Raw genomic sequence first — 13,862 nt, forward strand, 5'->3', positions numbered from 1 at the left:
AGCCTGGAGCCCCGCGGTGGGACTGTAAGTTCCGTGAGGGCAGGAACTCCTCGGCTCCGGCTTCCCACCCAATCCCCAGCAGCTAGAACACGGTCAGGGAACAGTTTGTTCTGGACACTCGCAAAGAATATTCTTTTATTTTGAAGTGGTGCCGGCGGCCGGGCGTGTAGCAAAGTGGGGAGCGGGCAAGGGGCCGCGGAGGGGAGGTCGCCAAACCGCAAGGAGCCGCGGGACGGCGAGGGCTCCGCGGGCGAGGGAGCCCCGGCAAGGTGAGCCGTCCGCGCGGGGAGCCCTCCCCAGGGAGCCAAGGAGAGAAAGCCGCGGCCACCTCCCTCCCACGTGGGAGCCCGGCGGCCGCCCCGCGCCCCCCGCCCCCCGCCCCCCCGGGGAGCCGAGCCCGGAGCCCGGAGCGAGGCAGGTGCGGCGGGAGCATGCGCGCGGGCCGGCAGGGGAGGCTCCCGCGCCCCCACCCCGCGCGCGCAGCCTCGCGCCCCTCCCGCCCCTCCCGCCGGGCTCCGGGGGCAGCGGCGCCGCAGCCTGGGCCGGCCGAGCTCGCCGCTCCGGTCGCGCCCCGCCGGCCTGTCGCCGAGTCGGCGTTGCGGGCGGCCCGGCTCCGCTCGGGGTAAGGAGGACGCCGCCGCCCGAGCCGTGTGGCCGGGGGCCGCGGGGGGCGCCCGCCGCCGCCGCCGCCAGGGCCGGCCCGGGGCCCCGCGCCCCACCGAGGGGCGTGCGCGTCGCCCGCGGGGAGGCCGGGCCGGGCCGGGCCGGGCCGGGCCGGCGGGGGGCGGCGGCGGTTGGGAGTCGCCCCCGCCCGGCGCCCGCTCTCGCTCTTTCTCTTTCTCTTTCGCCGCCGGGCGCGCGCTGGGCTCCCCGCGCGAGGCGCTGCCCCACTTGTCGCCCACTTCGGACGGGCGAGGCGGGCCCCGCGCGGTGCCGCTCCGGGCTCCGGGCTCCCGGCTCCGGGGCCGCTGGGCCGGGGCGGTCGGCGCGGTCGCCCGGGCGGGGAGGCGCCGCGGGCCGAGCGGCCGGGCCGGGACTCGGAGCTCCGAGCCGGCCTCCGGCCCCCGGGCGCCCGGCGGCGGGCGTTTGGCTTTTGTTTCCTCGCGGGGCGGGCGTCCCCGGCCTCCCCGCTCCCCGCTCCCCGCTCCCCGCTGACAAGTGTCGCGCGCGCTGGGACCCGACCCGGCCGACACCCCCGCGGGCGCCCCCTCCGGCCTCCCGCCGGGCGTCGCGGGTGCTGCCCTCCAAGTTCTGCGGGGCCCCGGCCCCCGCCCCGGCCCCCGCCCCGGCCCCCGGCCCGGCCCGGCCCGAGCGGAGGAAGTGCGCGCCGGGGACGCCTCGCGGGTCGCGGGTCGCGGGTCGCGGGCGGCTTAACTAGCTCGGCCCCCGAGCCCGGAACTGCGCGGGGCCGCGGGGAGGCCGCCGCCCTGGGGGCACCTGCGGGCTGGGCGCAAGCCTGCGCTCCCAGGTGGGAGGATGGGGGGGGGTGTGTCCCCTGCCTTTTATATCCCGCCGTCCTAGATTAAAGCCCACGGGATGTACTTTATTTTGTGTATGCCTTTACCCCCTTAGAGGGCTGTTCTGAAACTGTCCACGCCTGGAGGTGGAAACTACGTAAAAGGGACGTCTGGTCATTGGTACTGCTGAGGCCCCAGCGTGTGATAACCCCCGCGAAGTCCATCAGTCTGGCCACTTTCCTCTGCCGGGGCGTTTGCACGCCCAGGACTCACACCTCGGGGCTCTTGGGTCTCCCGGAGCCCGCTGTTGGAGCTGCCCTGGAAGTTGCACGGGGCAGCCTCCAGTTTGAGTCCTTTGCCTAAATAAGTGTCTCCGGGTGCTCTCGTCCCCTTGAAACAGGTGGAGTCTGTTCTTGATAATAGACCACGCCAGCTTCAATTTCTGCCCATGGTACCCTAGAATCGGGAGAAAGTTTTTTTTTTTTTTTTTAATTTTATTTATTTATTCATTCATGAGCAGAGAGAGAAAGAGGCAGAGGGAGAAGCAGGCTCCATGCAGGGACTCGATCCTGAGTCTCCGGGATCACGCCCTGGGCCAAAGGCAGGCGCTAAACCGCCCAGCCACCCAGGGATCCCAAGGGAGAAAAAGGTTTTGAAGAAGGAGATTTCAGGAGCATCCGGGTGGATTGCATTCTGCTATACCCCACAGGGAGTGTAATTGTTAGGTAGGAAAGATGAGCTTAAAACTGTTATTGGTTTATGCAGTCAGATTGGGAGGTGCATCGATGAGTTTGTATCTCAGGCCGCCCCTGACTTTGGAATTCTTCATTCAACACTTTGTGGGACAATGTTGGTCTACCTCTATGATGACCTCTCCATCTGCTTTCTGAGAAAGGATATTGGTGGGAGGGTGATCTGGTGAAGATAGAATTAAGGAAAACTAAGGAACTGTCTTAACTTTTACCTTAAGGAGAAGTGTGTTTTTAAGTTCATTATAAGAATTCTAGGTGAGCTCCACCATCTGCCTACGTGTTTCATCGCAATGCTAGGTGATTTGTATCTTTTTAAAAAATTTTATTTATTTATTTTTTAGGTGATTTGTATCTTAAATTACACGTAATTCATCTTTACTTTCCTTAAATTTCAATTGTCATTTGCACAATAAACCATTTACCATATATGTTCATGCATTTGTATGACACACCACTAAAAGGATCTTTTTTTTTTTTTAGTGCATTGAGAGAGAAAACATGCAAACTCAACGTTTGCGAAGGAAATGATATGACAGAAACTAATAAATAGGATTCGAGACTAATAAAACAGTCTAAAATAAAATACCGTTAGTCTGAAACAGAGTGGTCAGAGGGGTTCTGGCAAGGAAATGCTCTTTGGGGTCTGGAGTAATCAGAAAAGAACACAAAGAGAGTTGAGTCTCGGACTGAGTCTTGAGGAGTGGATCTTCCACAGATTGACAGGGTGATGGCAGTAATTGGGGGCCTAAGAGGGAGAAGGGAGTTTCATGCCTCAAAAGAAATAATTTGTTTAGGACTAAGAAAAGTTATTGTAGTGTCCACACTGGGAAATGTTGTAAATGTTTTTCCCACCCGCGCTTACCTTCCCAAACTAGAAACCTTTTATTTTTCACCATCCGGTGTAATTCTTCCTCTACGAAGGCATCCCTGATTTTTGCGCCAGACTTGCTTTCTTGGACTTTTACTTTTCCTGGTTCACCTATAAGTGCATATGTAAAAACAGCTATTTTTTTTTCTTTCTGATGGCCCAGGCTTTAGATTTTGCCACTTCCTATTTTATTATTTTTTTTAAAAATTGAGATATAGGAATGCCTGAGTGGCTCAGTTGGTTGAGCATCTGCCTTTGGCTCAGGTTGTGATCTTTGGATCCTGAGATCAAGCCCCACGTCAGGTTCCCTCCTTAGCGGGGAGTCTGCTTCTCCCTTTTTGCCTTTCCCCACCACTCACACTCTCTTAAATAGGTAAAATCTTTTTAAAAAAATTGAGATATAATTGACATATTAGTTTCAGGTGTACAGCATGACGATTTGATCTATGATTATTACAATAATTCTAGTTAACATCCATCACCACACAGTTATAACCTTTTTTTCTTGTCAAGAGAACTTTTACAATCTATTGTCTTAGCAACTTTCAAATATACAATATTGTTAACTAGTCCCTACTAATGATAAGTCATCAAAAAAGTTTTATATATTTTTCACAATTAGCTTCTGTTTTTAAGTAATATGTTGTGTAAGGATATGAACAAGTCCTTAGTTCTCTTTTTATTCGGAATATTTTTGCACTGTAGTTATAGCTTTTTAACTTAAATGATAATAACCTTTCAGGCCCGGTATGATACCTAACAAGTGGTTAAGTGCATAGTCAACAGATATTTGTAGGACTAAATCCCTGTGTGAGCGGACAGCTGCTGAGCAGAGGCATGGGGTGATAAAAGCAGCAGTCAGGAACATCATTCTGATTATGAAGGAAGATTTGCAAATGGAAAGCTCTGGAGTTCTTACTTGTGAAGAAGAGGGAGACCTGAAGCCCCTGAGGGAGAGGGCTGTATGGGAAGTACTAGGCCACCCAGTCTGACCAAGGAAGCAGAAGGAGCCCCAGCTTCTCTACTCCCACTCCATTCCTTCATCTGTGTCTTTAGTGCCCCTTCTATAGAGCTGAAGGAGAGTTTGAAAATCACAATTAGATAAGCATTCCTTGTTTCAATCAAGTATTTTAATTTGGAAAGAGTGCTGCTGTGGAAATGGAGAAATTAGCAGGAGAGCCAGGTAGGGGGTTTGAGAGTAGGGTGGGACGGATAAGTTCAGTTTTTAAAATACTGATGAAAGAGACACTAAAGTGGTGGGTCTGGAGACAGGAACTCTGATGTTAGGCCAAGAGAAAGCCAGCCGGGAAATATTCAGCTGGAATGGGGGTGGCAGTAAAAATCATGAGACAGTGGAGGGGAGAGCAGGTCCGTGACTAGGGGCTACATCTAGAGATGGTGTCATTGAGAGAAACCAAGAAATGGTCAGAAGGAGGAGGGAAACCAGGCATTGTAGTAATAGGGAAGCCAATGGAAAAGGTTCCACAGGAAACTCCGTGTTAAGTCTCGTCTATTGCTGATGAAAAACCAAACGGAAGGTGTGGTTGAAGTTGGCTGGCAAGAGGTGATCTCAGTGGTAAGGCTTAAGTATGAGCTGTCAGTAATGTTTGCTCTGGGTTTTAGGTATGTAGATGTCTCCTTAATTTGAACAGTGTTTTGTAGTTTCCAAAGCATTTCTGCCTTGTAGTATTGGTAAACATTTTGAGCATAGTTTATTAATTAAAGCGACATACCTCCAAGTGAAAAACCGTTTAGATTTATTAAAAAACCAAGGGGGGGGGGGATCCCTGGGTGGCGCAGTGGTTTGGCGCCTGCCTTTGGCCCAGGGCGCGATCCTGGAGACCCGGGATCGAATCCCACGTCAGGCTCCCGGTGCATGGAGCCTGCTTCTCCCTCTGCCTATGTCTCTGCCTCTCTCTCTCTCTCTCTGTAACTATCATAAATAAATAAATTAATTAATTAATTAAATGATAAAAAAAAAACCAAGGGGGCTGTTCACATACTCTGACACAAGTAGTATAAATATAGATAAGATCTTGTATTTTAGCAAAATAAAGCAAAAACAATGAATTAGAACATACTCGGGCAAAATGAAACTCTTCGGTTCATTCACGCATGTGACATTATCTTTTGTTTAAACATTTGCACTACTTTTTTTTTTCTTTTATAAAGTAGTGCCTTAGAAGAATTTATCTCTGTTTTTATTTTGCAAATACGAAAAAAGTTCTCCACAGTAGCAATGGAAAAATGAGACGTTTACTCTGATCCTGTCAGCCGTCCGGGCTCTGCTCCCCTAGTCTGTGTGTGTCTTTTGGGGAAGATGTCACTGCATTAGGGCCCCAGCTCAGTGTCACCTGCTGAACCTTTCTTCATTTTGTATTGATTTCAGCTCACGTGTGAAGTGTTCTCTTAACGAAGCTAGACATTGTAGAGAATGCTTATGCATCTCTCATGAAGATGGCCTTAAATGATGAAAGTGTGGTCACTGCCACAATTAATAATTGATTAATAAATTGTTTGGAAAGTATCAGGTGTGGGATGTGGGCAGTGAAGCAGAAGTGCATGCATCTTTCTTTGTCATCGTGACTGGCTAGAGAGAACTTATTTAACTAGAAGGACGGATGGATAATACAGTACTTTCATACACTGTGTTTTGGTGTGTAAACTATTATGATAGCTTTTAGGATTATGATAGCTTTTTAGATTAAATCATTGTTGCCCTACTCCCTGTCCTTTTGAGGGAGGGATGAATTAAGGAACTCAGATGGGGGCAAGGCATTTTTGCTGGGTATCCACTTTGTGTCAGTTGCCTGCTATGTGTATGGGATGGCTGATTCAGACATAACTCCTGCTTTTTTGGAACGTATAGTCAAGTAGGGAGATAGATATTAAGCAACCTTTGGCAAACTTCCAAGAGTACTATGAGAAGGACCAACAGGAGTGCCTAATAGGGTTTGTGAGTCACAAAAGTCCTCTGTAAGGATAAGTAGCCACTACTGGGTAGGGAGTGGGGCAAAAAGAAGTTCAGGCAGAGGTAAGGACATGTGTGAAGCTCCCCACGGCAGGAAGAGCTCATGCACTGAAGGAAGAACAAGGGAGAGCTGCTGACTGGGTGGGAGAGCAGGTGATGGGTTGTTAAGGCCAGAGCATGTCCAGGCCTCCTCCTGCCCATGGAGGCCATGCTGAGGATCATGCATTCTATTTTTCTTGCCATGGGAAGAGTTTGCAGAGTCTGAGCAGGATGTGACGTGATCTGCATTCTACCTGGTGACACCCAGCCAGGCGGCCATCTACAGGATATTGTGCAGGTGGCAAAACCAATTAGGACACCACTGCAGTGTCCAGGTGGGAGTCTTGGGGCTTGGACCAGGCAGGTACAGATGGAGATGGGTAGAAATGGGAGGACTTCAGGAGTATTTTGATGGTAGAATTTATAAAATTTTTGGTAGATTAAAGAGTTAAGGGAAAGTAATCCAAGATTATTCTTCTGATCTTTAACATGAGAAACTGGGTGAATTTTAATAGATGTGGAAGACTGGTGAGAAGCAGACTTGGTAACTTTGCTTTGACCATTTTTTCCAGTGAAAGACCTACTGGATATGAAGTATTTTTAGGGAGATAACTCAATGTCCTTGTGAGATATGTCATTTATCCAGCACTGTGCTGGCTGGGCACATGGTTTTGGAGTTTAGCAAATATGGGCTTTCTTTTCCCTCTTCTGTGGCTGTGGGCTTTTTGTATTCTGCTTAGCTCACACCAGACCTAATGGACCTCCTGAATTTGAATAGCCAATCTGTCTGCAAATGGGCACATGCATCCAAATACGTGTAGTCTTAGGAGGCTGCCATCAAGCAGCTTTGGTCATAGCATTTTCAGTCCTGACCAAGGAAGTCTAAAATTACTTGATGCACCACACGGACCATTTATTACTCAATTTCCTTATACCTTGGTGTGCCAAGACTGATTCTGTAACTGGGAGACTCGCCAAGGCCCTGAAAGCTCTCTGGTCTTGCAACTACAAGCCGTTGCTAACCTTCATGGTTCCTTCTTTTGTGAGTACATCTGACTTAAAGATGATACTTTCTTGAGTGATAGCATTTAAACAATTGCTTCTGGTTATTATTCTTATTATTTTTGTAATTTCTTTCTAAATAAAAACCATGGAGCAGAGGATAGATATGATTCCAGGCCCCTATAAAGGGATTCGAGTTAACACTGAGGCCCAGTGCATAGATGAGTGTATATTCTGCCCTTGGCTTTGGTTGTCCAGATCTGGCCATGCATGAGAAACTGGGTGAACTTCAGGAGGTGGGGAAGACTGGTAGGAAGCAGACCTGGTAGCTTTGCTTTGATAATTTTTCCAGTGAAGGGCCCACTAGCCTATAGACTGTTTTTAGGGAGACAACTTGATGTGGGTTGTGTTATGTATCATGCGTATACTGACTTGGTGCTCTCTGGTGAATGGAATTAAGACCTAAATCCAGGGGCACCAGTTTGGACCTGGAAAGGGGCTAGTAGATAAGGGAACTGAGTGAAGCAGACAGATAGAAGAAAACTCGTAACGTGCTCTTGATTTCACTTCTATTTTCTCACCTTTGAAAACTGGGCATAGGTACTTGTCTACTGTAGGAAGTTCTTTAAGTCCAAGGGCAGTGGGAAGAGAGAAAAATCCCCTCTGTGTTGTGGAAACAGTAGGGAGTAGCCTTCTGTGGTCTAAAGGGGTAGTAACCATTATTAAAAACAAAACAACAACCACCAAAAATCCTCAGATTGGAAATCTTCACTTTTAAAAATGTGAAACCTCCCTATTTAAAAATACTGGCTCACACCTTTTAGGACACTGCTGAGGTAGACCGTATATTTGCAGAGCAGATGCAGTCATGGGCTGCCATTTTGCAGTCTCTGACTTGTGGGGTCACCTCTGTGTCTCCACTTAATCATTTTGCTTTTCTTATTTATCATGATGGAGAATATCAGTTCCACTGATTCCTCCCATCGAAGCCTGCCTTGATTAAATCTGGGAGTGAGGAGTGGGCAGCTGGGCCCAGCCCTGTTACTCTGTATGGCACATACTTTTGTAGGGGGGCTAGAGTTATCAAAATTTGGGTCGAACCTAGACTTTTTAAAGCTTTCAGTCATGTTTCTGTGGAGTTTTTTTCATATGTCTCCATCGTTAAAACCTGTCTTCCCCACCAATTGTCTAAGAGTTTGTGTAACCTAAGGACACTACTTTCTATGATTGGAGGGGGACAATGTCTGCTCTCGCTCGTGGACTTTTGCCCATTTGTACCTGTCTTTCTTGTGGCTGTGAATTTTCCTGCTCCAAGAAGCCTCCAATTCTCCCTAAAACTGGATCGCCCCCATTCCCCTGTGCTTTCCTATATACAACATGCTATTTTATGTACTCTGAAGGATGGAGCTTTACTTTTCTGTGTTTTCCAGGGAACTTTTTGGATTCAGTTCACCATGTTTTTCTAAAGCCTAGCAATTTCCTGACACACATCAGAGACCAATAAATGAAAGTTGAATGATTTTAAGTCAATTAATGACAGGATCTTATAGGAAAGAAGTTCCATAAAATCCTTAGCATTTTGAGATTCTGTTGAGTGACTAGCTAAGACTTTGAGTTTGATTGAAAATGTAAGCACTGACCTTTCAGCCACTCATATTATTATTATTATTATTATTATTATTATTATCACATATCAAAGGGAATGTAGAGGTTCTTCTTCTTTTGCTTTATGGCAAAGAATATTCTTTTTAATTTTTTTTTTTTATTTATGATAGTCACAGAGAGAAAGAGAGAGGCAGAGACACAGGCAGAGGGAGAAGCAGGCTCCATGCACCGGGAGCCTGATGTGGGATTCGATCCCAGGTCTCCAGGATCGCACCCTGGGCCAAAGGCAGGCGCCAAACCGCTGCGCCACCCAGGGATCCCAAGAATATTCTTTTTTTAAAAAGATTTATTTATTTATTTATGATAGACATAGAGAGAGAGAGAGAGAGAGAGAGAGAGGCAGAGACACAGGAAAAGGGAGGAGCAGGCTCCATGCCGGGAGCCCAACGTGGGACTCCATCCCGGGACTCCAGGATCGCGCCCTGGGCCAAAGGCAAGCGCTAAACTGCTGAGCCACCCAGGGATCCCCAAGAATATTCTTTAATTCCCTATCATTATACCCTTTAGTCCTGGTCCTGGACATCATCAAGGTAAATTATTACAGATGCCAGAATAGTACTTCCAAATCTATGTTTCATGCACTCAATTTCTGAGGATGGTTAGAACAAAGATTTTTTTCTTCTTTTTCTTCTAAAACTGTGAGCCTGCTGTGATTTTATTTCAAGAAGATAATGTGGATGTTTCTCCAGCAGCTAAACATATACAGTTGAGCTTAGAACAGGAATTGTTAGGGCACACAGGCCAAGAATTTGAGAAGTCTTGACCAGCACAGGAGAACACCTTTTTGCTAAGTTCACTTGGAAGAATCCAAGGCTTATGAGTGATTTTCAAGTTGATAGACTTCTGTATAGGACCACAAGTATATTTCATTTGTTTTGTTAATTGTTGCAGATATTTGGGACTTTTAAGAAAGATAGTAGGGTAAGTTACTACCTTGCTGGGTTCTGCACCCCATGTAAATTAGCAGGTGCTGGTTGGCTGTCTTGGGTGTAGACCCTGTATGTAGCACAGCTGTGTCTTCACTTGCGGCTGTTGCCATCTCTGTGTTTTGTGTGAATGAGGATCCTCAGCCATTTTCCTGCAGTCAGTCATTAGTAATTGTTAGGGCCACTTTATTCTTCTACTGTGAGGACAAGGAGAATATCATTGTCAGTCTTTTCAGAACCGGCTGGCCTCTGTGTTCAAAACAAACAATGCCATTGCTGCAGAGGAGATGGTGAGGAAGAAGAAAGGAAGCTGTGGAGGATACAGTTATGCAGTAATTACCAATGCAATGCACAAAGTGTAAGGCGAGTATCATGGTTTTTTTTTTTTTTTTTTTTTTTTTTATTTATGATAGTCACAGAGAGAGAGAGAAAGAGAGGCAGAGACATAGGCAGAGGGAGAAGCAGGCTCCATGCACCGGGAGCCCGACGTGGGATTCGATCCCGGGTCTCCAGGATCGCGCTCTGGGCCAAAGGCAGGCGCTAAACCGCTGCGCCACCCAGGGATCCCGTATCATGGTTTTAAATTGTGCTTATGTCCAAATAAGTTGTCTTTCAAGTTTTAAGAAGTTTCAGTTCAGAGTAGCTGTAACTTCTGTCATAGACTGACTATATAGCATATATATATATGCATATATATGCCTATATATGTGTGTGTGTGTGTATATATATATATATATATATATATATATATAGCTTATGTATAAATCTTTTGCTCTTCCTTATTTAATAATGTAGACTCAGCATTTTTTTGAATTTTAGAGAGTCTGGAAGTCGTTTAATTCAGATTTTTCCCAGTCCCTATTATAAACAGGTGGCTAGCCTGTGCTCTGTAGGATGTTTATCAGCACCATCCCTGGCCTCTACCCACTAGATGTCTGTAGCACTGCCTCCCACTTAGTTGTGATTTGTGACATTTCCAAATGTCCCCTGAGGAGAGGACAAAGAGGGCAGGAATCACCCCTGGCTGAGAACTGCTTACCCAGTTCAGCCTGTTTTGTAGATGACACTTCAGAGGTCCAGTTGTACTAAGCAGTATGCCCCAGGTCAGAAGTCACTATGTAGGAATATGAATTTAAAAACAAATTATCTAACTTGAAGAAACTTCTTATCAATTCAAAACTCATTTTTCTCTTGTAAAAAACTGGTTATTATGACAGTCCCTATTGATTCGGTCTTGCCACGACTAGCCAAATACAGCTGCCACTGCTGCTAATCAAACTGTGGCAAAGAAATAAATTATAAATAGCACTTCAGAAGCTAAAACAAGTTGTAAAGTAATTGAAATATTACCACATTGATAAGTAAATGTATAAAATTACTTGGTTTTGAGCTCTGTCTTCTTATGGCTCTATGTTATTTACCCATTTCATGAATTTTCACTAGTAACAAAGATAAAAAATTTTGTCATGTATATTTCTATTCCGAACCCCTTATTGCAGGGAGGCCAAAATGAAAGCCCAGTGAAAGACCTGATTTACTCAGGTTCATCCACCTGAGTAACGGCAGAGTCAGAATCTTGGCCTTCCTGAGCTCCAGCTCAGGCTGTTTTCTATTCTAGCATGTCAACTTCTGTTTTTGTAGCCAGGTTTTGCAGTAACATTGTGTTCAATAGCTTGGCAAATCTTATTCTACAGTAATAATTAATCCTTTGTGTGCTTGCACAGTTGGGAATTATGAGCCAGTAATATAAATATCTGCTAAGTAAGAGTACCCTCATTCATTCCATAAACGTTTATTTAGTGTCTGCTTTGGCCAAGGATGTGCTAGGCTGTGGAATGTGAGGGATATGAAGAGTCAGATGTTAAGATGCTGGTCCTGTGCCCAGGAAACTCACAACCAGAGACACATTCAAATTTGAGGCTTTTGTGTATCACATTAGAGAAGATGCACTGATTTATTCATGTATTTATTCATTTAGCTGCACTTTTGAGTACCTGCTGCATGCCATGCCCATGCCTGGCACTGGGTACCATGTCCTTTGAGTCCAGGAAATATCCAGAATAAAGCTAAGAGGGGATGGTGTCTGCTGATGAGTGGGCCCTCAGATTCTACTACAAGAGAGGCGTGAAAAATATCAGTGCCTTTGCTGACAAGGGAGTGACTGTGCTTCTAAAAGTTAGCGAGAGGGAGAATATCTTTGTCCAGTCCATAGCTGACAGGCATTATTGTTCTGCTCCACAGATGGTGCATAGAAGCGAATTGTGGAAGGTCACACAGTGGCAGGGCTGAGTTACCTTCATTGCCAGTTCTAGTCATTGTCAGCTAGATCATATAGCACTCCCTCCAGAGACCAGGTGTTAGAGAAGGAAGAAGAAGTCCAAGGTTTTAATCAACCCCTTGTAGGGATGACTAATGTCTTTAGGGTTGTGTTATTTCTAAATTGTTTATGTGGCTACTGTTGGCATATGGCACAAAAGAAGAAAGAGTTCATTTTTTTGGAAATTGGAAACTCTCTGTCCTCCTCTTTGAATGTTCTCACTGAATGTTATATCACAAGTGAAGATGATAAATTCACCAATATATATACACTTCTGCATGAGCATTAAAAACTTCTCCAGGTGAAGTCACTAAAAATATCAGTCAAAGCCAAACATAAAAAAGAAGTAGTTTATAAATTATTTTGAGAGATTATTTAATTCACTCCCTTCTTTAAATGTTATCCAATCTACTTCAGAGTTTCTGTAATGGATATTCTTATGGCTGAACAAAGGCACAGGTCCCTTTTGTATCCCTCCATAGGATCGCATTTTCCTATAGGCAATGAAGGCCTTTCTTTTAAGACTAAAAGTGAAGAAATATTTATTTATTTATTTATTTATTTATTTATTTATTTATTTATTTATTTATTTAAATATTTATTTGTTAGAGAGAGGGCAGGCAGTGGAGAGTGGTAGAGGGAGAGAAATCCCCAAGCGGACTTCCTCCCTGGGCATGGAGTAGGGGGAGGAGGGGGGACTCTGCCTCAGGACCCTGAGATCATGACCTGAGCTGAAGTCAGGAGTTAAGACACTCAGCCAACTGAGCCACCCAGGCACCTTTAAAGATGGAAAGGCAAATTGAGTTTTTAAAGTTTCTGCTTTGTTCACAGAGTTTGCACTTAACTCCCACCCCTGGCCAGGCATAAAGTAAATGTTTAAGTAAATGGCTTAGGGTGTACCTGTCACCAGTATTCCTTTTTCCCTTGTTTGTTGAACTTGATAGGAAGAACCATGGTCAAAGAATACTTACAAATGTTTTGGGGTCAAGGGTTCCAACTTACCAACCCTTTGATAATGTATATTTGTAACATCCCTCATGTAGTATCTTGAAATGAAATTATTAGGTAAATAATTTACGTTCACATACTTTCAAAAAAAAAGTTGATGTGATGTTCATATGTAATAAAATGGGAGAAATAACTGGAAGATAATTTATAATTAAATGATGTGCCAAATGGTTGGACAGGATTAGTCTAGGAAATAAAATGAAGTAGTTGGATGGCTTGTATTATATGTAACTTCACCAATAAACGTGCTGATGGTGAGGTGAGGGAGCACCTGGCCACAGTCAAGCCTCAGACTCTTGGTTTCCGCTCAGGTCCTGATCTCAGGGTCCTAAAGGTGAGTCCTGTGCTGGGCTCTACACTCAGAGAGTAGTTTGCTTGAGATTCTCTCTCCCCCTCCCCTGACCCTCTCTGCTGTACTGTCTCTCTATCAAATAAATAAATCTTAAAAAAAAATGCTGACGGGGGATTGTATCAGGGAATGGGAGTCTTTGAAGAGTTTTGTGCTTAAATAACATTATCTTCTGAAATGGTGAAAATATTTGCCAAAGTTCTGCTTGAAACAAAGTAAAACCTTTCTTCAGTTTGCAGAGTTGAATTCCTGGGAAAGGCAAGGACATTATTAAAGCCATTGCAAAAAAGTACTTTTGGATTATATGTAAAATGAAATTAAGCTCCATGTTTAGAGAAACCTAAGTAGATTTTGCATATACATGAATGTCAAGGGAGAGAGTCTCACCTTTTAAAAGTGAGAGCCTTTGTAGTACACTATTTCTTTCTTTTTTTTTTTTTTTTAAGGAATTGAGAAAGAAAATTAGTTTTGGTATATGGGGTTTACCCCTGTATGGTTTGGCTTTAAG

General features: G+C 45.4%; 1 protein-coding gene across 13 annotated transcripts in view; it reads left to right on the top strand.

The window, feature by feature from the left end:
• Positions 1-13,862, top strand: part of L3MBTL4 (L3MBTL histone methyl-lysine binding protein 4) — a 498,239-nt gene that overhangs the window by 30,099 nt on the left and 454,278 nt on the right. For 5 of the 13 annotated variants that reach the window (XM_077900037.1, XM_077900043.1, XM_077900044.1 and 2 more), the window contains exon 1: positions 517-622. The exons of 5 other annotated variants lie outside the window; for them this stretch is intronic. The gene's annotated coding sequence lies outside the window, so the exon portion shown is untranslated. Of the gene's footprint in view, positions 1-154; positions 270-510; positions 623-13,862 lie in introns of those variants that run through there. 3 more of the 13 variants (XM_077900042.1, XM_077900048.1, XM_077900047.1) reach the window with 2 other exon arrangements.

This window comes from Canis aureus, chromosome 6 (genome assembly GCF_053574225.1).
Source record: "Canis aureus isolate CA01 chromosome 6, VMU_Caureus_v.1.0, whole genome shotgun sequence".
Taxonomy (NCBI): domain Eukaryota; kingdom Metazoa; phylum Chordata; class Mammalia; order Carnivora; family Canidae; genus Canis; species Canis aureus.